At 32.6% G+C, this 24,376-nt stretch overlaps 1 protein-coding gene across 1 annotated transcript in view; it reads right to left on the bottom strand.

Moving 5' to 3' along the window:
- The window catches only part of LOC131840659 (uncharacterized), a 138,326-nt gene extending 114,552 nt beyond the window's left edge, over positions 1 to 23,774 (bottom strand). The window contains exon 1 of the mRNA XM_059188835.1: positions 23,446 to 23,774. The gene's annotated coding sequence lies outside the window, so the exon portion shown is untranslated. The remainder of the gene's footprint in view (positions 1 to 23,445) is intronic.
- Between the last annotated feature and the right edge of the window lie 602 nt (positions 23,775 to 24,376).

The following is a 24,376-nucleotide window of genomic DNA, read 5'->3' on the forward strand; positions in this document are numbered from 1 at the left end:
TGACCAGTCGGTGATTGTCATCAATATAGGACAAACTAGCTATACCCTGTGGCGTTGCTTGAAATTAATATAGTTTACTCTCTGATGATGTAAGTATCTATAGAAGAAAGATTAAATCGATCAAGAAAGTTTATGAAAAACTAAAACATATATAATAATAAGTTTATTGTAAAAAAAACAGTTACAAAATCGACTTAACTAAGTTTCTATACCCAGTGTGTATCTTGCAAGTAGTTCATTATTATTATTATTATACATAAATAAGCCTGGATAATTCACACAAGGCCATCTAGTCCCACGGTAAGCATAACTTGTCTTATGGGTACTAGATAACTGATATAAATACTTACATATTTTATAAATAGATGCATATATACACATAAAGCACCCAAACCGATACAAACAATCATACTCATGAATACAAAAATATGTAAAATTACATGGTAATAACATCTTAGTCCTCGAGGATTCCAATGCATGAAGTACCATCGGCATTATTTGATGACGTTATAATTATATTACTCATATTTATTGGAATTTAAATAATTTTGTTTCAAGCAACTGAATCATAAATCCATAGTTCAATGACCTCACTTCTTCGAAAACCTTGACAGAATCAACCGACCTTCAAAGAAATTGCAAAAGGCAATCGGTTCGATGCAGAGCAATTTAGAACAAAAACATATGAAACACGTTCCTTGTGTCACGTATTCGTGTTCGAAATTTGAATGCGGAATATAGGCAATTTAAAAATATTATTGGTAGAGTTTATGTTGAAAAAATCTACCAATAATAAATTGGTGGAATATAGGTAATTTAAAAATATTACTGATAGAATTTATGTTGAAAAAAATCTACCAATAATAAATTGATGGAATATAGGTAATTTATAAATATTATTGTAGAATTTATGATGAAATAATCTACCAATAATAAATTGGTGGAATGTAGGTAATTTAAAAATATTATTGGTAGAATTTGCGATTTATTTTTGGTAGATTTTTTGGGACATACAGCCTACTTAGGACGATTATTCATCACCTTTTAGAAATAATAATAATCTAATAATCTCAGGACAATTCACACAGAGCCATCTAGACCCAAGTTAAGCTAGCTAGAGCTTGTGTTATGGGTACTAGATAACTGATACATATACATAGATATATTTTTTTTTTGTAAATACATACATATTATACATAGAAAACACCCAGACCGATACAAACAATCATACTCATGAATACAAATGTTTGTGCCGTGCGAGGAATCGAACCCGCGACCATCGGTCGTAAAGCGGTGTAAATAATTTATAGTAATGTAAGATAACAAACAAGTACTACTACGTCCGGATCATAGTATTTTGCCTAGGAGAACCCGGGATTAGTTCTCTCCTGCGATACATCCCCTCTCCTAAGAGTTTTGCTTAGCCTCTTCCCATTTCATTGGGGGTGAGAGTAAGCCTGCGATTTTTTTCGTCTATAACTTTATGTATGATTTCCAAAGATGCCTTTTATATGACATCTTAGCTAAAAGCTACACAGATTAATTCTTTCTCTCTTCCTGGTCTCTGTTTACCCTAATCAAACATTACCTAGAACATCAAGGACTGGTATCAAGTTAATTATTTTACGTTTGTGTGTCAATTGTTGGAAATGATTTATCTGTTTACGTATTATTAAGAGGGCGATCCATTTTATTTAATACTAATAGACTGTGCCTCTGACCACCCCATCCAAGATAACAGTCGTGAAAATATATTTATTGAAAGATTAAGCTTAGCCATCAATATATCTGATACTAGCTGTTACTCGGCACTTCGTCTGAGTGGAATTGTCATTATTAAAATAAATAACACTGCTAAAATAGAAGTAGCTTCTTAGAACATTAGCTATCTGTTCAGAGATTAGCTAGTAGCTAGAAAAAACAGACAGTCAGACACAAACAGTTAAAAAATATTTATTTGGTGAAACAGCCGCATGTAATACTTTCATATGAATTTAATGAAAAGTTGTTGATTTGAAATCACAAATATATTTATTTGTATAAATAAAATTGAAGTGTTTGTTAATAATAATAATATAATATAATAATAATATTGCAGTATAATTAACTTAATTAATTAATTAAATATAATAATAAGTAAATAATGGTGTATCTGAATAACAACGAACATTTTTTGATACAGCACAAAACGTTAATTTAAAATATTCAATAGCTGTTAATTTGCAAGTATATATGTATATAATATACTCATAAATATATATACAATTAATATAAAATAATTAATATAAAATAATTATAATAATTAAGTAAATATAGGTGCATCTGACTAACAACGAACATTTCTCGAAACAGTACGAAACGTTAATATCAAACATTCAATAGTACTTAATGTATACTTATACATATACTTATATATATCTATATATTTATTTCAATGAGATTACCATAAATTTATTATAGAAAATATGCCAGAACTTCCTCTTAATGCATTATCGTATACCGACTACAAAGAGTAAATATTGTTATAAGATGTCTCATCCCGTGTTGTCATAATCTCGTTACAAGTGAAGAGGATGCGTCCCGCGAGATCTTATCTGTACGGTTGTTCAAATAAGATGTAATTGTCATTAATGTGTGTTTAATAATCTGTGTGCTTTCATAATATTGACTTAAGATCTGTTGTATTTGATAATTGACCAACGTAAACATTCTGTTATATATAATAACTAGCTACATACCCCGGATTCGCACGGGTGTACATGTATTATACATATAAACCTTCCTCTTGAATCACTCTATCTGTTAAAAAAAACAGCTTCAAAATCCGTAGTGTAGTTTTAAAGATTTAAGCATACATAGGGACGGACAGACAGCGACAGCGACTTTGTTTTATACTATGTAATGATAATAATAATCTCAGGACTATTCACACAGTGCTATATAGACTCAAGTTAAGCTAGTTAAAGCTTGTGTTATGGGTACTAGACAACTGATACAAATACATAGATATATTTTTTCGTAAATACATACATATTATACATAGAAAATACCCAGACCGATACAATCATACTTATGAATACAAATGTTTGTACCGTGCGAGGAATCGAACCCGCGACCATCGGAAGTAAGGCATTGTGCTAAACCGCTAGACCACCGAGGTCGTCAAATGCACTACAAGAACACGAAAACGCTGTTCTAGCATTCACGTCCTCACTTTCCAATGTCGGACAGAAAAACAAAATGAAAAGTGACCATTATTACTACTTTCACTGTCGGTTAATGGAACCGCCATTGTTTCATGGTTAAGCGGTTAAACGGTTTTCTAAACTTTTAGCCGGTTTGTAAACACAGTTAAGTAATTTGAGCGTATTGTTGCTTTTAACTCTTTCTTTTATATAAAAAAAAATCATATTCTTTATTTTAGAAGCACAGGTAACAATGATTTTGTTGTAGCTTTATTTTATACTAGCTGTACTCGCGACTTCGTCCGCGTTGAATTTAACTTTATTTCTCTAAAATAAAAGTAGCCTAAGTTACTCCTTATTCATCAGCTACCAGCCAAAAAAAGTCCCATCAAAAACGGTCCAGCCACTTCAGACATTAGCCGGAACAAACAGACAGACAGACAAAAATTGTAAAAAATGTTATTTTGGTGTATGTACCGTATTTATATTCATATGCATGTAGTAAAAAACGGTTATTTCAATATTACAAACAGACACTCCAATTTTATTTATATGTATAGATGTATATAAGTAAAAGGATATTAGATACAAAGATTTGAAATGACGGCAGTAGCTCTAGGATGCAGATGAGAAGAAGTTTCCAATGGGAAGCCAGTCTACATGACAGCATCACAGGAAAGATTCTCTCATATTCTTAGGACTGATCGCAAATATACTCAGATAAAAAAAAACTTGCTAACGATACATCAAATGGTTTTTTTTTGTAAATGGATGATTATGTACCTGTGCTAATAAGTTACGGTGGCGGGACACCAGTGGAGGATGATAAGAAGAGCATGAGGTCAGATCAGTTGGGCCGTCGTGACAAATTCACCTCAACCGTATTATTTTGAATGACTCAAAAACTACGGGTCATATAGACTGCAATTATAAAAAAAAATTGTAAGTATTTATTTAAATTAAAGTAAGTTTAAATTACAGATACTTGAAATCTTATTTATTTGTATAAATCTTATTGATATCAAAAACGCGAAAGTGTATCAGTTTGGATGGATGGATGAATGTTTGTTACTCTTTCACGCAAAAACTACTAAACGGATTTTGATGAAATGTAGCTTCTAACAGAATAACGTATATGTTATAAATTTCATGCGGATAAAACCGCGGGCATGGCTAGTAAATAAATAATGGAGCAACTGACTAACAAAGATTTTTTTTAAAAGCACAAAACATTAATATCGATTATTCAATAGCAGTTATATGGTGGTGTTATTAACTTAATGATGTGTTAAATAACTTGATTCTAATCACTTATAGACACGTTATTTTTTGTAACATGTTCAAGTTATAATACATATATGTAATTAAAATACATATACAGATATATAATACGAACGAACGCAGCAATACAAAATACATGTATTTTGTATTGCTGCCTACATTCAATTCAAATCCAGAACAATCGTACTCATGAATACAAATGCTTGTAGCACATAATACATATATATAAATATACATAGTAAACATTCAGACTAATAGAAATAATCATACTCATGAATATAACCATACCGTGCAGTGCACATATATATTACTAGTTGTTCCCGCGACTTCGTCCACATGGAATTAAACTGTATTTTTCTGAAATAAAAGTGGCCTAAGTTACTCCTTATTACATCAGCTACCTGCCAAAAAAAGTTCCATCAAAATCGGTCTAGCCATTTCAGAGATTATCCAGAACAGACAGACAGACAAAAATTGTAAAAAATGTTATTTTGGTGTATGTACCGTATTTATTCATATGCAGTAAAAAACGGTTATATCAATATTACAAACAGACACTCCAATTTTATTTATATGTATAGATGACATAACATCAGTTATTGAATCTGCAATTTTATGTACATACTAATATTACTATGCAGATTGTCATTACGTTTCGACATTAATTCCAGTCTCAATACAATAGCATTATTTATGCGTTGTCGAAACTCCACGCGGTGTGTCACAACCCTAACACTGTTTTTACTAGTACGCTATCGATAAAAAATCATTTTTATCATTACCGAACAATGGCGGAGGCCGAATGAGATCATTCCGCACATCATTTATCATTTACGTTTCGATACATCAATCAATTTGTCTAATTTTGATTTGTATTTTTACGCCCACTGAGTTTTGTTTGTTTTTTGAGTTCCGTAACTGAAAAGCATGTGAGATTTCATGTGTTTTTCCTCGCCACATTTATTTAAGTCGGTTTAAATAAGCTTATTTGAACCGACTTCAATAAATGTGACGATTTTACAAGTATCTTTACATTATTATTTATTATTATTATTAATTATTCTTATTAATAAATAATAATAATAATAACTCTCCCAATTATTATCTCGTCCACAGGTGTCATCCCAACATCCCTACACACTAGCCTCAAGATATTACAACTTCACCCACTTACTTTCACCCTTCTCCAAAAAGCTGTAATATTAAACACTTGTAGAATAGTCCGCAAATTTTTTCTTTCACTTAAAAATTATCCATCCTCATCATTCATCATTTATACTATCATTGTTTGGAGATTTTTACCCGCATCAAAGGGAGTTATATAATATATGTAGAAATAGAAATAGCAAATAATCTTTATTCAAATAATACAAGCACTTTTGAATATATATATATATATACTTGTGTGTTGCTCTTTTTAATAGATGTTTTTTTTTTATATATAAATAATAATAGTATATAATAATAATAGTAATAATTAAATAAATACACGTTTGCCTAGGAATCGAACTCGCGACCATCGGAAATAAGGCAGTGTGTTAAACCGATTACAGTGACCGTCAAATAGGTCGAGTAGTAATAGTTTAGTCGACCCAGGTGTGGCTGCTAATGAAATATATTTTAATCTTAACTGTGTGTGAAACCGCGCTATTATCTAGTCCAAATATGTGATCTTTGATAACATTGTTGAAATAGAAAGTGACATACGTACATACAATACTCCTAGTCCGAGACACATCTCTTTGTCCTGGCCGTGTGTTTACTATATATATCTATATGTTAATAGAAAGTGGTTTGACATACTAAACTAATTGAAATAGAAATAGAAATAATCTTTATTCAAATAAAGTCGATATACTCCTCGGTGGTTTAACTGTTTAGCACACCGCCTTACTTCCGATGGTCGCGGGTTCGATTCCTCGCACGGTGCAAACATTTGTTTCATGAGTATGATTGTTTGTATCGGTCTGGGTCTTTCCTGTGTATATTATGTGTGTATTTACAAAAAATATCTAAGTACATAAATACTTATATCGACAGCCTCAGTGGTATAGCGGTTTTGCGCATCGCTTTACTTCCGACGGCCGCGAGTTCGATTCCTCGCACGGTGCAAACATTTATTTCATGAGTATTTGTATCGGTCTGGATATTTCCTATGTATGTATTTAATAAAAAAAATAACTAAGTATTTACGTCAGTTGTCTAGTACCCTTAACACAAGCTCTGCTTACCGTGGGACTAGATGGCGCCGTGTTAATTGTCCAGAGTTATTTATTTATAAGCATATATTTACAACAATAGCAATAGCAAGACAGTGTCAATTTGTATTCTATATATTTTAACGAATTTGTTGTTATTTTGCGGAAGTCCATTTCCAGTAGCTGTGGTCACGTTTCCGCACTGAATATTTGTGGTCTCACACATGCTAATGGTATCGGAATTAAAAAAATAAAATGAATCCATTAAATAACAGATAATATTACATTAAGCATTATTACGTTATAAATCGTATTAAAAACATAAGAAAAACAAAGTTGTCATTCCCAAAAAAAAAAAACTAAAACAAATTGTCTAAGACCAAGTATTATATACTCATTAATTACAAACAAATTAGATAATGTTTCCGCATTGAAAATTATACCTTAAGTACAGTTCAAATTAGGAAGATTGTCCATTTAAAAGATGCCTGTTTATGCATATTTAAAAGGTTTATTATACTCAAGATAAGGCTGTGTACACAATGTTTATCCATACCATAGATTTTAATAAACATGACATTCAAAGCTTGTTAAAATTTTACCCTTAAGGGTAAAAATAAAATAAAATATGGGATCCTATACTACTGAACCGATTTTGATGATTTTATTTGTGTATTCTCGGTAGGTCTGAGAATAAGTTGTTATCTATTTTTTATACCTCTAAGTGATACCGCTCAAATAATTTTTATAAGACTTTGTAAGATATATACTTGTTTAATGTACTTGATACTATTTCAATATTAATACATAGAAAACATAGTTTATTTCTATGAGAAACATATTTCTTCTTATTTTCTAAAAAATACTAAAGATATATAAATGGAAACGTTTAAAATAGTCAGTTCAAGACACATTTTCCCCGTTTTGCAACACTATATTAAGCTCAGCTCCTATCAGTCGAAGTCTGATGTACCCAACACTAAAAGAATTTGCAAAATCGGGTACCTACATCCAGAGATTGCCCCCTACAACCTTACAAACTTTACCTCTTTATAATATTAGTGTAGAGGGCACAAGGCAATTGTTAGTAATGTGGACAAATAATCACATTGTGCCATTTCAGGTTTACCCACGCGGTTTCCCTGGAAACCATGGTGAATTTACCTGATCTCATGCTCATCTCATCATCTTTTACTAGTCCCTCGCCAGCGTAAATCAGGTAAGTTAGCACAGACAAGTGCATTATTCCACTTTTATTTATTTATTCATTTAATGCAGATATTTATTATTATTTTTCTTTATTATCATTATATATTTGTTACCTTTTAGTTTTCTAAAAGGTTATATGTCATTTTACCTACCTATTCAATGTTTCAATCCGTTTCCAGAAGCACTGGGTGCACAGATGATTGTCTCTGGAGACAATAATATTTCCCGTGGTATTTAACGATACATGTGTCCTTTGTTATATTGATTTGTGCTTTATTTATATGTACGTTTTGGTTATATATAAGTATATTTATCTAATAATCTAATTTATTCATCTATATATAGTAATGAAAACAACTATATAAAAATTAGTAAATTACAATTTATATCCTTTTAATTCATTTAAAAGGATATAAGTAACATGTTTAGTAACATAACTATCAATGTATTTCACGCCAAACGCAACGCGCCACAGATGTCCAGTGTCTCGGCGCGCAGCCGACAATGATGAGCGCATTATTTCGATGTGGTATTTAAGTATGAGTATTCCATACACTACTGATGCAGTTCTATTCCGCATTATGGCTTCAATGCCAACCGAAAAAAATATATACGAAAATAAATTGTATAGATATACTAATATGTCACATGACGTTGTTCTTTCAGTGTATACACGCCCTTATCTCGCATATTTAGGAAGTTTTACTAAGTTGAAACGTTGACTAATGGGACATGTCTGCGATTAGGCGCATTAGTAGCAATTATCCTGTCCCAGGAAAGGATCGTGGGTTCGATATTGTGACCGTTAGAGAATTACGTTCGCCTGTCGTTCTGTCAAGTTAATGTACGACTTATAGTTCTAAGTCCTGTCTAGGTAATTTTTGTAGTCTAGATCTTGTGTTATTGAACTTTTTATAGTTTTTTTTATTGATTGAAATGGTGAACAAGCTGACGAGTCTTCTGATGGAAAGAGATATTCATTGTCTATACAGGGTTACTCATAAATGGTGTACGTCGTAGTCAAAAGCATTTAATCATATAGAACACTATCAGCTACTTATGCAATTTTTTTTACTGTAGTAGCTAGACGGACTGCCATCCAGTCCAGCTAGCTACTGCACTTGAGAAGAACAGGCCAGTAACTCAATATTAGGTACATTTTTTTTTGTTATTATTGTTAGGTTTTAAATTGATTAGGTCTATTTTTCAATTCCCCTCCGATCAATCCCCCGTCCAATACAAATGGGGAAATTACGAAGGCCTGAGTCGAGGTTCGAATCCCTAGCGGTGCCCTCAGAGTAAAAATGAATGAAAATAGAGAGATGCTTGTAGAGACGTTTATTATAGCAGAGCGCAGTGACAGAAGTAATAATAAAACAAATGTATAAAAAGAACTCTCATATTTTAAATATGGATAAACGAATATAAAAACTGCCAGTGACTCTCATTGTAGGTCTAACACTCAGATTACAGTCATATACGTCAGATAGGAGTTATAGGAGTTAGCCTTCAGCCGCTCTATAGTCCCTCAGCGGGTTTGGAGTGCCACCTGCACTCGCCCCCTATCGTCCGGTGCAACTGTGAAGGACAGCTGTGTTTTCGTGTATACATATAGAAAACACCCAGACCGATACGAACAATTATACTTATGAATACAAATGTTTGTGCTGTGCGAGGAATCGAACTCGCGACCATCGGAAGTAAGGCGATATGCTAAACAGCTATATCACCGAAGCCGTAGAATGTATATGTCCCTGGGTTGGTATAAGAAGGAAGTTGGCGTGAAAATAAACATGTGAAAATTAAAAAAATAAATTATTCCAAAGTCCTTATTAATTAACAGTCATCGCATCCGTATAATGTATTAAATAGATAATGTTTAGTTAAGGAGAAATTGTGTCAACAGATAGCCTGATAGACTACATTCGACGGTGTATTGGCGCATGATAAGCTATCAATGTTACATCCAATAAAGACGTGAGTACCCCAATTTCTGCCACTTAACCTTAATTGAATGTAAATTTGTATGGAATTACGAAACTATTATACATTTTTTCTATAAAGTAGCTGTTTTTTGTATGTCTATTTATCCAGTTACTCCTAAACCAGTAAAACAGATAACGATATACTTACTGTTCTACTTACTGTAACTTCTTCGTTATAACTATTCTAAAGTATACCTTTATTTGCATGTCAACTATATGTTCCACAATTAGGTACATCCGTTTCCATAAAGTTGTCTACAAAAACAAACGCTTTTAGTAATAAGGCCGCCTTATTGTATTTGTACAGATTGTACTGATAAACGATTAAGCGTAATTTTTCTCTTTTACTTTTATCTTACTTTAATTTTACTAGCAACTCGTCCCGAATTACAAATTTTGATTTATTCTATACAATAGACCTTCCTCTTGAATCAATCTATCTTTTGTTGAAAACATCATTACAATCAGTTGCGTAATTTAAAAGATATAAGGGAACAGACATCGGTGGCGACATTGTTTTATATTATGTATATGTAATTTCTATGTATATTTGGTATTAACGTCCTATACAATATTGTTACAATATCAAATCACCTAAAATAATTAAAAAAAATATATTAAATCACTGTTTACCTAACTGTAAAATCACTTATAGAGTTGAAATCATACGAGTAAAGACGCAACTCGCACGTGACACCCCTGGTGTTTCAGGCGTCTATGAGTTAAAGTACACCCCTAGTTTTTTAAACGTATATAGGCTACGCTTTTTACATTATATTTACCATCCGATAGGCCACTATATATATACTTGTATGCCAGCATCGTGGTACAAAAAATAGGTGCTAATAAAGCAAATTTTTATTAAAGAATTACTTACAAAATTGTCGAGAAAACACGAGTAAATCCACGGGTGTCGGTTGTTAAATAAACTCCTGACTCGTCACATGTTTTGGTAACCTGTACCTCATATCGTTTGGCCCACTTTACTGAACCGCTAACTCAATTGTCATCCGGAACATTGCTACCATTGAATTTGAGTCGACAAGAATAATTACAAACAAATGATTGATTTTAGTCTCAAATAAGTTTCAGTCAGTTTGTATTGCGAGCTGTTTTTAAGGAATCAATTTGCGTTGAAACTTCACACAGGCTTACGACGTGCCTGATGGTAAAGGCTTACCGGCTGATCCGTCGAACTAGCTTTCATTCGTGTGACCCTGTAATTTCTCAGCCATATCTCACTCAACAGAATCACAGCTTATAGTGCTAGCTGTTAAAATGGGTAGGACAAAGGTACTTTAAATAAATAGTACTATTAAATAGGGTACAAAGAAGCCCATCCTTTATCGCTTTACTCGCCAGATCTAGCGACAAGTGACTTCTTTTTGTTCTATCATCTAAAAACTGCGCTACAAAGTTCTTGAGAAAACACGAGCAAAGCCACGGGTGTCGGTTGTTAAACTCCTGACTCGTCACATGTTTCGGTAACCTGTACCTCATGTCGCTTGGCCCACTTTACTGAACCGCTAACTCAATTGTCATCCGGAACATTGCTACCATTGAATTTGAGTCGACAAGAATAATTACAAACAAATGAATGACGATTTTAGTCTCAAATAACGGCATTTCGTGACGGGCGCTTGTGTATTGTGCAATGTTAGCAAGGAATCAATTTACATTTTTTTTTTGTAATTGTAATTGCAAACATGCTTACGACCTGTCTGACGGTAACTGAACTGACTGTCTAAAGGTTGTTCCGTAGAAGTTGCTATATCTCACTCAACATCACAGCTTATAATGCTAGCTATTTGCCCGAGGAGATAAAAACCATCGCTCCTAGAAATATGCTCCAATTCTAGTCCCTGACGGGTCTAGGTAGCGAACTCTGAAAACAATAGATCTATGTAGGTCGCAGTGCAACAGGTATTAGAAACACCTGAGAATAGCTCTAACAATCCAATATAAAAAAAATATCTGCTTGGCGCTTGTTTAAAATACGTAAAACTGAGGAACAGCAATAAAATACATACTATGTACACATTGTACACTATTAAATAGTGTACAATGTGTACATAGATAACTATCCGCCTTACTCACCAGATCTAGCCACGAGCGACTTCTTTTTGTTCCCTCGAACTCCCTTTGAACAGTAATCATTTTGCAGAGAAAAACACCGAGTACTATTTGGGCTGCTCGCTGCTGCTCTGGATGCGAGCAGCGCAGGACTGATCGACGTGGAGATCTTTGGCCTATGTCCAGCAGTGGACTTCCGGGTTAAGATAATGATGACTATTTGGACGGGTTAGAGAGATGTGAGCATCGCTGGGAGAAGTGTGAACAGTGATAATGAGACTATGTAGAAAATAAATAAAAAATTTAGGAAACATATGTGTGTAACATTGTTAGGTCTGAAACTTTTCAGACCACCCACGTATGTAGAAGGAAGATAATGTTTTAAAGTATTAAAAATGATTTTAGATGACTACAAAGGTAGAGGAAAAACAGATGGATGGACTGTGTGAAAGATCATATCAATGATAAGAAAGAGAATATCGAGAAAAATATTTCTATAAAGGCTGAAGAAGAAGAAATGGATGGAGAAAAAGAGATGGATGGACTCTGTGAAAGATGATATGGTAAGAAAGGGAATAGCGAGATGTCTGCCAAAAGGGATGAATTGAAAAGAAAATAACACAAAATAATCACAATTCATATAGATTAAGGAAAAGGAAAACTCTATCCATACAAACAAGCTGTAAGATACAGCTAGTCAATCCTATATAGAAAAAAAAACTATAAGTGTCCTCATTTGAACGTTAGGAATATACTTGAAATACTTAGCAAACGACATGAGGGTCTTGACCTCATGTCTCAAGTGTTATAAACTGTACAAAAACCATAAACAAACCCACTGTTCTGTCAATCTACAGTCTATGGTTGTCCCACATATCAGAGACAAGTGGAACTGATAAAGTAGTTCAAATTGTTTGTGACAACAAAATTGACATTATTTTTATACTACAACTTAGCTGTTGCCCGCGGCTTCGCTCGTTAATTTATCCCTTTAGGGGTGAAATTTATCAAAATCCTTTCTATGGGGATGCCTACGTCATAGTAGCTTTATGCATGTAAAATTTCAGCCCGATCGGTTTAAAACTGACAAAGTTGCATACAAACTTTTATGCCCTATTTTATCCTCTTGGAATGAATCAAAATCCTTTCTTAACGGATGCCTACGTCATAACATCTACTTGCATGCAAAATTTCAGCCCGATCCGTCCAGTGGTTTGGGCTGTGCGTTGATAGATCACTATGTCAGTCACCTTTGAGTTATATATATTTAGATGGTGGCAATTTAGCATTACTGTCCTTGTAATTTATATTTACATTTTTATTTCTTACTAGCTATTCCCGCGACTACGTCCTCGTGGAATTTAACTTTATTTTTCTAAAATAAAAGTAGCCTATGTTACACCTTATTACGTCAGCTTCCTGCCAAAAAAAGTCCGTTAAAATCGGTCCAGCCATTTCAGAGATCAGCCTAGATCGATACAAATGTTTGTGCTGTGCGAGGAATCGAAACCGCGACCATCGGAAGCAAGGCGGTGTGTTAAAGTGTGCTAAACCGCTAGACGTAGCTATAATATATGTATATAGAAACAATCATATCCAGCAATACAAAACGTGAAAAATCTATCGTTAGACCTTCAAATAAATAACTTATAATTATAGTAATAATTTATATTGTAATATTGTTTATGTATAAATTATTACGATATGTATACAAACACATATCAGTTACGACGCAAGTAGATAAGAATTATCATATAATATGAGCTATTATTAGTAAGAGTTCCATCAACGATTTCCTTTGCATACTCACAATAAACTAATATACAGAAGAAATAAGGAAACAAGAGTCAATAAGGAAATAAGAAATAAAAGGACATAGTAATCCTGTAAAAAAAATTAACTTCTTCTTTAGATAGATAAATTTTTTTGACTCTGACGGCTTCGGTGGTCTAGAGGTTTATCGCACCGCTTTACCGCGTTACTTTCCGATGGTCACGCGTTCGATTCCTCGCACAGTACAAATATTAGTATTCATATGATTGTTTGTATCAGTTTCGGTATTTTTTATGTATATTATATATGTATTTACAAAAAGACATATATAATATGTATTGGAAAGACTTTAGACGAGACTGGGCAGACTACGGGCGAAATTGACCATAGGGTCCGACCTCAAATATGGGACTAAGGCCAGATGGGAGAAGGCTGGTTGTTTAACGGAATATTCAGATACATTTTTTTTTGTAAATACATATATAAAAAACACAGGAAACACCCAGACCGATACAAACAATCATACTCATGAATACAAATGATTGTGCCGTGCGAGGAATCGAACCCGCGATCATCGGCAGTAAAACGATATACTACAACTACCAAGGCCCTCTTATCATCCGCCGTCCGTTCATTCTTTAACCATTCTCGTAATTTACTACAATTATGGAAATTTCATTGATTCTTCCCTCATATAACAGTATAGGGATCTAATGAAGTGAATCAGCAAATCATTGTCATTAGTAGCACTCAGTGAACATCATACAATTCCGAGATAATATTGGCATCATTCGTGAATAATTTTGCAAGCGTGACCAATGTTTTTTTTTAATAATATCTCGTTTCTTGATAGACCCGTGTTTTGAGGTCAAGATTATATTGAAGCCGAGATTTCCTATATTGATGATACTATTATGACATCACTCGTATGCTAGTATGGTTTCAGAAGCGGAATTTATTTCATTGACGTTAGTTCAATTCTATTTATAATTAGTCATGTAAAGGTTACTGAGATAGACTATGTAAAAAAACCTTTTCGTAGATACCTCAGTCTCACCTGTTTCAGCCATAATGTAACTTGTTTCATCTTAATCATTACATAGTGTAAAACACAGTCGCTGTCGCTGTCTGTCCGTATGTATGCTTAAATCTTTAACACTACGCAACGGATTTTGAAGCGCTTTTTTTAATAGATAAGAGTGATTCAAGAGGAAGGTTTATATATATAATACATGTACACCCATGCGAAGCCGGAGCGAGTAGCTTGTAAAATAACAATATATTGTAAGAAAGGGACCATGAGTAAAACGAATAATAAGGACTTAAAAAGAAAAAAAATAGTATATATATATTTTTTAATAACAATGGGTTTGCGCTGTCTTACCTCATCTGATGGTAAATGATGGCAAGACCTAGGATTTAGCGCGCTTACCCAGAAGATATCTATTCACCATAGACTTAATGAATCCGGGGTTATACTTCTCCGGGAACACGAACGCTAGAAGTGTGTTCCACTAATTTTTTATGTTATTACTTCTTTTAAACAGTCTTTCAATATAGCGTTCGATTAAACTATAAATATTGATTAATATTAATCAAAATTTTAATAAATCTCTTGCAAATTAATACAAGTCACTTGAACCAGTTTTAGATTATCATTTATTATTAACTAACGAAATGAATATGCATTTTAACTACCTTGACTTACATTACGACATACAAATTCTTCCTTGTTTGATTTTAATTGTTTGCATTAAGCACCGGAGCTACCTGTCTTTTCGTTAATGATTGTTTGTTTTCATTATTTAATTCATTATTGTCATTAACTGTGGAGGTATGATGTAATAGAGTTATTCAAGCTAACTCAGTGCTGTATTGTCTATTTTGACTATTGTATCTATGATTTGTTAATTACACAAAAAAGTTAATAAATAATGCTTTAAATATTTATTGTTATAGCTGTTCCCGCTACTTCGTCCGCGTGGAATATAACTTTATTTTTCTAAAATAAAAGTAGCCTAAGTCTCCTTATTACATTAGCTACCTGCCAAAAAAATCGGTCCAGCCATTTCTGAGATTAGCCGAAACAAACAGACCGACAGGGAGACTGACAAAAATTAAAAAAAAAATTATGTTGATGTATGTTCCATATTTGTATTCATATGCATGTATGTAGCAAAAACTGGTTATATCAATATTACAAACAGACACTTCAATTTTATTTATATGTATAGATTAATAACCTTTTTCCCCTTTTTAATAAAAGCGGAAACTTATTTTTGTGTTGGATAGACACAATAATAATTTTCCAATTCGAATCAGTAGTTCCTGAGATTAGCGAGTTCAAACAAACAAACTCTTGAACTTTATAATATTAGTATAGATTATAATGCGATGCAACTGTTAACGATACTATTCGACAAGCAGATCATGAGAGATAGCTCGTATGACACACTTTGGAGAATTTGATATTATGTTCACTTTCGCCATTTCGGATGACTGTTTGCGAGGAATTTTGATTGTGATAAATACCGTGAATATGTTGTAAATCATTTCGAAAAGAACATAATAATTGTAATTGCAATATATCTCTATAGTTTTCATCTTCTATTAGAGTAGCCTGATATTTTTATTACTTAAATTGACTCTGATATAGTTAATTGTGCAGATTTTGTACCGAAGGGCAAACACTTTACACTTTGGAGAATTTGATATTATGTTCACTTTCCCCATTTCGTTGACTGTCTGCGAGGAATTTTGATTGTGATAAATACCGTGAATATGTTGTAAATCACTTCGAAAGGAACATAATAATTGTAATTGCAATATATCTCTATAGTTTTCATCTTCTATTAGAGTAACCTGATATTTTTATTACTTAAATTGACTCTGATGTAGTTAATTGTGCAGATTTTGTAACGAAGGACAAACACTTTACACTTTGGAGAATTTGATATTATGTTCACTTTCCCCATTTCGGATGACTGTTTGCGAGGAATTTTGATTGTGATAAATACCGTAAATATGTTGTAAATCACTTCGAAAGGAACATAATAATTGTAATTGCAATATATCTCTATAGTTTTCATCTTCTATTAGAGTAACCTGATATTTTTATTACTTAAATTGACTCTGATGTAGTTAATTGTGCAGATTTTGTAACGAATTATTTTTGTGAGGTCGAAAAAGTGAAATTGAAATAGTTTCGTTATTATATTTAGAGATCAGGTTTTGTAAGCAACTTTAAAAGGAGGTTCATAACATACTGTATTTTATGTGTGAACGAATGTAAGATATATTTGGCTAATATTCACTGATATATATGACTCTTTCGAGTAACTTTGAATTGGATTCAAAGTCAGCGTTGGATTCAAATTTGACGTTCACATTTCGATCAGATTTCTAAAATGCTTAAGTTATTAAATAAATCCTAATTCTAATTTAATGTTATTATTTTTTATACTACGATGGTGGCAGACAAGAACACGGCCCGTCTGATGGTAAATCGTTACCGTAGTCTATGGACGCCTGAAACACCAGGGGTGTCACGTGCGTGTTGACAATCCTTAAGAAACCTTAATACATCTTTTTGAAAAACCCCATGCTGAAGTCTCTTACAGGAAGTTCATTCCACAATTTAGATTGTGTGTCAACAATCAGTCGAGACAAGCAGTTTTGTAAGTCTATATAGACATTGAAAATAATAATACCATTTTATACTTTAACCCCACAACTATTATCCCAGATGGGGTTGTCAGAGGTATTTCTACTGGAAAGTTAGTCAGAAAACTAAATTGACAAACAAAGTTATTTTAGGGTCCGCTAGATTTGAACTCACAACTTTTCGATCGAAATTGATTGAGATTGATCTGTAATAAAATAATTATTTTTACTAATTAGCAGAATTATCTTAACTTAGATTCGATTACGCGCATGACATGACACCTGAAATACCCTTGTGTTTCAGGTGTCCATAGTCTGCCGTAACCGTTTACCATCAGATGAGCCGTCCGCTTGATTGTCATTATTGTGGTATAAAAAATCTTAACACATTCCTCGCAAAGAAAAGAATAGATGTCAACGACTGCTAAAATATATTCAACAATTAATAACTGAACCGTTCAGTTTATATGTTATAAAGTCGATTTCTTGTTTCCATTTTAAGTGTTAATTGTTATAAAACTACGTTCTTGGGTATTTATTATAAAACCTTGAACAGTTCACTATATTTTGAAATCGTTAAATGTTTCCTTATGGTTATTCTGACGTACAATACGATAGAAAAAACTAGAAATATATTATGCTATATGACTATATCTATAGCATAATATATTTAGATTTTCTATATAGTATTAATCTGTATCTATATTCAATGAATTAACAAATAAATTGACTTAAATTACTCCTTATAACATTAGTTATCTGCGAGTGAAAGTCCCGTCAAAATCTGTTCAGCCCTTTCAGAGATTAGAAAGAAAAATAAGACAGACAACAATTTATTAAATTTATTTTTAATGTATATAAATACCGTATATACTTCGATATGCATTTAGTGAAAAGTAAATTACAAACAGACATTTCAATTTTACTTATTTGTTTAAAGAGTCATGTACCATTTTACTTTTTTTTTATATACTACGTTGGTGGCAAACAAGCATACGGCCCATCTGATGGTAAATGGTTACCGGAGACTATGGACGCCTGAAACACCAGGGGTATCTGGTGCGATTGCTGACCCTTAAGAAACCTTAATTTGAAATTTATACCTTTTTTAAAAAAAAAATCTTTTTCAACAATATCATTTTGTTTAGTTACATATACTATATATAATTAGCTATCCGGCCTGGCGTCGCACGGGTGTACATGTTTTATAGAGTATTTATACATATAAACCTTCCTATTGAATCTCTATCTATTGCTTAAAACTGCATTAAAATCGGTTGCGTAGTTTAAACAGACAGCGGAAGTGACTTTATTTATGACTTTACTATACTAGCTTTCCGCCCGCGGCTTCGCCCCCTTGGACATAGGATGTATAGGTTATCGCGTTTAAAGATCCGTGTACAATAATGGGACGTTATATAGACGACCTCGGTGGTCTAGCGGTGTAGCACACCGACCGATGGTCGCGGGTTCGATTCCTCGCACGGCACAAACATTTGTATTCATGAATATAATTGTTTGTATCGGTTTGGGTGTTTTCTATGTATTTACAAAAACAAATATTTATGTAAATGTATCAATTGACTAGTACCCATAACACAAGTTTTTCCTAGCTTAAGTTGGGTCTAGATGACGCTGTGTGAATTGTCCTGAGATTATTATTATTATATATCCTAAACCTTCCTCTTGAGCCTATCTATTCTGTCTATTAAATATGATAATATTTGTAACATCATCTCTGCATCTTCCTTATTCCATTTATTTGGGGTCGGCGTAATATGTTTTTCTCATCCATTCATTCAGATAATATTTATACCGCAGTACAAAAAATAAATAGGATCACATTATCGTCAACGAAAGCACTTTTCCCTTTATATAATGGCATGATATCTTTCGTGTCTCTGATTTGATATACCAATATTTATCATACTGATATGAACAATCTAATCACAAGTGTTTCCAATAAATGTCAAATTTATACGACTAAAAAATGATATTACCTAATTACTTATCAACAAATGTTGTGATAACAAAATTATGACGGATCACACAATATAATGTTAAACATCATACACAAATAAAAATAAACTTTATTTAAATAATATTTAAATTACTTTTGTATATTTTTTTTGGTTCTACCACTCATTCGGAGCGGTTTGTTGTTGATGGCGACAATTTTTCTTTTTGCCTGGTTCTTCAGTCTCGTATACTCTTCTTCATTGTAAGTTTCTATCTCGTTCTTCTTGTGATGAGTCTAGCTCTCTCTTACATGTTGCTCTCTTAAAAAAATGCTGTTCTAAGTAATTATACTTTAACAAGAATTAGGCATGCGACAATCAACAACAAACAGCTACGCACTCAATCTTTATGCAATCAGACAATATTGTCAGCGCTATGAATTTTAAGTTACATTTTTTTACAAAAACAGTATAACACTTACTAATATTATAAACGAAAACTCTGTCTGTCACGCTGTCACACTAAAACTACTAAACCTATTTAAATGAAATTTTGGACACAGATATTTTAGACTCTGAGAAAGGACATTAGCTACTTTATAATGCGAAATAAGGGTAGTAAGCTACCATCTGCACTCGCCCCCTATCCTTCGGTGAAGTCGCAAGCCAGGAGATCGCGTTCAGCCGCTCCATAAGTCCTTCCGCGGGTTAGCGCTGTGCACTCGCTCCATGTAGTTCGGTGAAGCTGTAAAGGCCAGCTGCAGCCCACAGCATCTAAAGTTTAAAACTATCCTAAGTTTGAAATCAACACATTACATTGTTGCACCTATAAATAACTCATAGATGTTCTCAAAATTAGTTCAATATGCCAACATTAAGATCCTTATCGTGATTATAAATCAACGGTGGTACCGTCCGAGATGGTATCTGCGTCATCAGCATCATCGTAATTGGGTTCGATGACCTGTACATTCTTGTGCAATGTGTTTTATAACAAGTTTTCAACTGAAAGAAAGGCTTAATCTTTAAATGAATACAGGCAGATGTTAATATGATTATTTTTTAACTAGCTACTCGCCCCGGCTTCGCACGTGTGTACATGTATTATATATATAAACCTTCCTCTTGAATCACTCTATCTATTAAAAAAACCGCTTCAAAATCCGTTGCGTAGTTTTAAAGATTTAAGCATACATAGAGACAGACAGACAGCGACTTTGTTTTATACTAAGTATGTAATGAAGTAAAGTAATTTAAACATCGAGAAAGATTTATACTTTATTTATCATAAAATTATGCTCATTAATATCTCATTAACTATATTAATGACTAGTTTATACTTAAAACAAAAGAAATTAAAACTTTATTGTTTATTAGAATAGATAAAATTTATAAAGTAAAAGTTAGTTACTCCTTACTTATAACACTAGCTATCTCCCAGTGAAACTCCCGTCAGTATTCGTTTCATAGATTAGCAAGTACAAACAGATGTCTATCTGTTTTTTCTCACTAATCTCTGGAATGAGCTGCCTGAAACTTAATTTTTTTTTATGTAGGTTCTGTATATACTTCAAATGCATTTAATGAAAAGCTGTTAATTTTAATGACACATCAATTTTATTTATTTATATTTAAACCTCATGATGATAAGCATCACCACTGGTGCTCGGTCAGCGTAAACCGTTAACGCAGGTGGGTGCATCATTCCATTATCATCCATAAGAAAACCTCATATGCATTGCCATTCCTATAGCTTGAGGTACCCTGCCTCTTTGCCCTATAATTTTACTGCCATTTCTCCTCCTTCAACCGGCACACCATATACAACATCTATAATATTTATCTATACTAATATTATGTAGCTGAAGAGTTTGTTTGTATGAACACGCTAATCTCAGGAACTACTGGATCGCATTGAAAAATGTTTTGTGTGTCGGATAGTCCATTTGTCGAGGAAGGCTTTAAGCTATAACATTACGCTACGACTAATAGGAGCCGAGCTGCAATGAAAAATATTGCTAAAGGGAAATTAAACGCAAATGAAGTTGAGCGGGTCAGCTAGTTCTATTAAATAGGAACAGTTAATTATTTAACACGGTTATTATTTATACGTATAATAAGTAAAAAATCACGGGATCTTACCACGTTTTATATTTATTGAGTTCCCGATATTTCGGCAGTGTTTCAACCGCCATGATCACGGGTAAACTGAGTCAGTCTACCCGTGACCCGCTTCGGGAACTCAATAAATAAATATAAAATGTGGTAAGATCCCGTGATTTGATTTTGACGGCCTCGGTGGTCTAGCACACCGCTTTAAGTCCGATGGTCGCAGGTTCGATTCCTCGCACGGCACAAACATTTGTATTCAAGAGTATGATTCCTTCTATCGCTGTGGGAGTTTTATATATATAATATGTATGTATTTACGAAAAAAATATCTATGTAAGCTTTAGCTAGCTTAACTTTCGTCTAGATGGCGCTGTGTGAATTGTCTTGAGATTATTATTATTATTATTTTTACTAATTATACATATAGTTAATAATTGATATTAATGTAAAAGATATAAGACACAAGTAGCGACCTGATTGTGATAACGAAAAAGGTAGCGATAAAATAAAAACAGATAAATGTTATAGTGATTATTCTTTGTATATGTTTTATTAATTTATCAACAAATTAACGTTTTTACAAATAAACTATTGTACTTTAAATATATTTATCAGATTAGGTACCTACAATTGAAATAGTTTTAAACGTTGTAGGTATAAATGTAGAGTCATTGTGGAAGAGCGTCCAATCTGAGAATTGGACTGTTTTGAAAATAATGATCACGTTAGAATACTATGAAATAAAAATATTGTTTATTTACTTACATAAATATCACAAACATTTATGAAAATAAAAAAATATTTTTTTATTTTTTTTATTACTCGTTTTGTTTACTTATTTAGATAGATAATAGAATAGAATAGAAAATAGAAAATCATTTATTCAAATAAACTTACATTGAAGCACTTTTGAATAGTCATAACATTTTTTTTTAATCTACCGCTCATTCGGAATGCTGTCTCATCACAAGAAGAACAAGCAAGAAACTTGTGTGTTGCTCTTTTAAATAATTTATTCTTACTTACAATTTAAGTTTAAGTGTGTGAATACAAACCACCGATTAGCACTAATTCAATGAAATAATAAAATATAAAAAACATTCAATATACAACAACTGGTTAAACAATTAATAATTGGTTTATTTCCACTCATATGACACCTACTTTAATCACCCTTCGTTGTCATTATTGCAATTATTAGCAATAATACTTATATTAACCTCTGCATACATAAATTACAGGTTTTATTTAAAAAACATACCTATTACAATTTTATTGTTAATTAAAGTATGAATAAAAATATTCAAACACAATATGTACCTATCACGTGACAATTAAATATTTCATATTAAATCTAAGAACTAGCAACAGTATTTAAATAAAAACCGCATTGAAATCAGTTTATCCGTTTCAAAGTAATGATAACAAAGGGTTATAAATATAACTACCCCTTTTCTTACCCCTTTTGAAATTAATCATTAAAACGTTCCATTAAAATATTTAAAGCCAGTAAGTCAACAATGCCTTAAGCAGTCCAATCAAGGTTGCATAGATATTTCAAGAGAAAAAAGTAAAGTTCAGGCGAAACTGGATGCGGAGCCAGTCTTAAAAATAAAACTTGACGGTGCGTTGTCTATAGCGAAATGAAAACGATGGCAGCTGTAATAGTTAACTGTAAGGGTTAATATAATAAGGTATTTGTTAATTAAAACTTATTTTAATTATTAATTTAGTTAATTATTCTTAACATTACTGCATAATATGTAACAGCTGGAGACAAAGTGGAGTAAGTATATTTTTTAAATTATTTTATAATTTGTAATGCATTGAATTAACTTCATACTAAATTTAGAATATAAGTACTTTTATGTTACACTACAGATGCCATGTATACATAAATAAATTGCATTCGCTACTTTATTGCCCTGTAATGAAGTTGACACGAAAATTTGACAGTTTGACAGTTGGATCTGTCAAAATTTGAGTGGAAATATATAAATACACTTACCAAGTAACAAAAAGTTTCCGGATACAGTTCAAAAACCTCACATAAGCACTGCACGAAACTAAAACTATTACACGCAACACTGTTTAAACAGCAAGACTTGTCAAAGCAATGCAAACTTTCTACTTTATACTTTACTGATATCACGAATCGAAAACGTTACAACTGTGCCACTGTTTTGTTATCGAACTTTTATTAACACAAAGTGTCTTTTTTACTTATTTACACGTAAAAAAACGTTGTGTTCCGTATTTTTTTGTGACGTAAAAAGTTTTGTTTCAGTCGGAGCGCGAGAGACGTACGGTCGGTGTAAGCGTCAACATGCATCTGAATCTGACTTGAGTCAGACGTTTAGTTTGACCTTCGTGTAATGAAATGCGACCGAATGAAGTTGGTTTCTTAGATAGACCGGTTCGCTTTAGGCAAAAGTGGTTGTGTGTCTTTTTGCTTTTTTCTTTGACTCAACTTCACTTTGAACGTTTAGGCAATGAGCTTCGGTGTGAGATTAATCTTGGATTCCTTTTAATTGGAATCGAGAGTTGCGTTTTGTTCGATAAAAAACTAGATACAAATCAGTCGGGTCTGGGAAATATTTTTTTTAAATTTTTGGTTACACTCGTTTGACATCATGTCACTCTATATTCTTATTTTTTATATTTATCATAAATTTTTTAATTTCTTTTGTATTTTTTAAATACCTTACGAAATTATAAATAAATATTTTATTATTATCTTGCTTCTTGAGAAGAGTTGGCAAGTTTCTTACAGGATTAGTAGAAAACGTTTTTAAAGATATGCCAATATGCTCATATTGGCATATATTTAAAAACGTTGTTTTCAGTAGAAGATGAAAATGTTAAAATTATATTTATATGACGACCTCGGTGGTCTAGCGTTCTAGCACACCGCTTTACGACCGATGGTCGCGGGTTCG

The sequence above is a fragment of the Achroia grisella genome, unplaced genomic scaffold, assembly GCF_030625045.1.
Source record: "Achroia grisella isolate CSIRO2021 unplaced genomic scaffold, CSIRO_AGI_Agris_v1 utg149, whole genome shotgun sequence".
In the NCBI taxonomy this organism is placed as follows: domain Eukaryota; kingdom Metazoa; phylum Arthropoda; class Insecta; order Lepidoptera; family Pyralidae; genus Achroia; species Achroia grisella.